Here is a 2,028-nt window from a genome sequence, read left to right on the forward strand (position 1 = left end):
CTAAGGCACTTGACTGCTAACCAGAAGGCTGGCGGTTCAAATCCACCAGCCACTCCCCGGAAGGAAGATGGGGCAATCTACTTCCATAGTGATACTGCCCTGGAAACCCAAGGAGGGGTCGCTATGGGTCGGGTCTGACTCAATGGCACATAACAACAACAACAACAAATCTTTACAGGAACAGACTGCCTTACCTTTCTCTGATAGAGCAAGTAGTGGATTCAAACCACCAGCTTTTTAGTTAGTTGAATGTTTAACTACTGCCCCCCTAGGGCTCCTCCAAGGAGCTTACCTTTATTTATTTAGTTATTTATTCAGCAAATTCAGTGAGCACCTCCCAGATGCCAGGCATAGGGCTAATACTGGGGATATAATGGTGAAACACAAGGCAGACACAATCCCTGTCCTCAGGGAGTTTCATAGGGTTTTCAGGGGAGAAGAATACATGAAAGTCAATAAACACATAAATGCATTATTTCAAATCATGAGAAATATGAGAGAAAATAATGCAGGAGGACGCTGTCTGATGAAGGAGATAGAAAGGAAGCAAACAAATACTAGGTCACGCATGCAGTAACTGGAAACAAGCAGGAAGGAGCCGAGCTTTGAGTGGTTAGGGAGAGGGCTTCATGGAGTAGGTGACATTTTTGTTGGGCCTCAAAGAGAAGCTAAGAGGTTTCCAGGCGAACAAAACCTTATTTGGGGAGAGAAGGAGGAATTTTCCCCAGGTGAGAGGCTGAGTGTCATCTTCCAGCTCTGCCATCTCTCAGGCAGATATGTGGAGATGTCACACAAACTCCATGTCTAAGACAAAATCCCCGAGGACACACAACTGAAATGAATTTTTCACTGCTTGCCATCACCACAATTCCTATCTGGAAATCTTCAATAGTGAACTGGCTTGTTTCTTCTAGATCTGGGTGCCAGGGCCAATGTCATCTCAAGTTAATGGCCAGAATAATAGAGTGTCTTTATCTTTGCCATTAACGCAGATTCAAGTAATTCTACCCCAGGGGAGAATACAAAAGATGGCAATTTGAGACTTCATCCTCACTCTAACTTTCTTGGGATGCTTTAGGACTCTTCCAGAAATGCTACATTGTTGGACATTGTTGCACATTTAAATCTTAGGAAGTGTCTATAGTGTAGAAACACTGACACAACACTGGGGAAGAAAAATTGGGAGGGTTCACCACACACACATACCTCACTCTTCATTAGTGCATATGCGTACACAACATCCTGGCCACTTGTCCTGAGGTAATTAGCACAATCAAGAAATGCTTGATGCAACCCATGGGCTTTCAGAGGATATAACAAACATGAGTTTATCATAATTTTTCCTACTTAGTGAATTGCTACAGATAACATACGAGTAGTGGATGGGTTATTCAGAAGAGGGGAGCAAAGGGAAATTGTGTACTTGCTATTTGATGGGCACTAAGCTAGGGGCTTTATATGTTACCTTATTAAGTTCTCCCAGCTAACTTGTAAGGCTGATGGATATAGGACCTTTTTTTTTTTTTTTGCAACATGGGTGTATGTTCAGGGAGGGAAAGTGCCTATCCCAAGTCACAACTAGGACCTTTTTTTTTTTTTTTTTTTGCAACATGGGTGTATGTTCAGGGAGGGAAAGTGCCTATCCCAAGTCACAACTATTAAGTGATGGAGCAGAAATTCAAACCCAGCTCTGGTTGGTTCTACAGCCCATCCCATTCTAGACTAGATATAAATCTAAGTGTTTTCTGCAAGATTGAGAATGCCTAGGCCTACTCTTGGGATGGTCATTTTCTGTAAAAGAGAGTTGCTTAACAAGGTTCCCCAACTCCAGGGAAGCTGCCTTCCAGCTTGTCTATGTATATGTTTTTTCCCATATCCATTATCCATTCATTATGTGATTGGATTGCATTGATTTTGGTGGTAGTTTTGTCCAGTAGTGCCTAAGGCATTTGACTGCTAACCAGAAGGCTGGCGGTTCAAACCCACCAGCCACTCCTCAGAAGGAAGATGGGGCAATCTACTTCTGTA

The 2,028-nt window shown here is 42.9% G+C and overlaps 1 protein-coding gene across 1 annotated transcript in view; it reads left to right on the top strand.

The window, feature by feature from the left end:
* Positions 1 to 2,028, top strand: part of NAV1 (neuron navigator 1) — a 234,176-nt gene that overhangs the window by 141,791 nt on the left and 90,357 nt on the right. The window lies entirely within an intron of this gene.

This window comes from Orycteropus afer, unplaced genomic scaffold (genome assembly GCF_000298275.1).
Source record: "Orycteropus afer afer isolate SDZICR_OR568_19922 unplaced genomic scaffold, OryAfe1.0 scaffold00075, whole genome shotgun sequence".
Lineage (NCBI taxonomy): Eukaryota > Metazoa > Chordata > Mammalia > Tubulidentata > Orycteropodidae > Orycteropus > Orycteropus afer.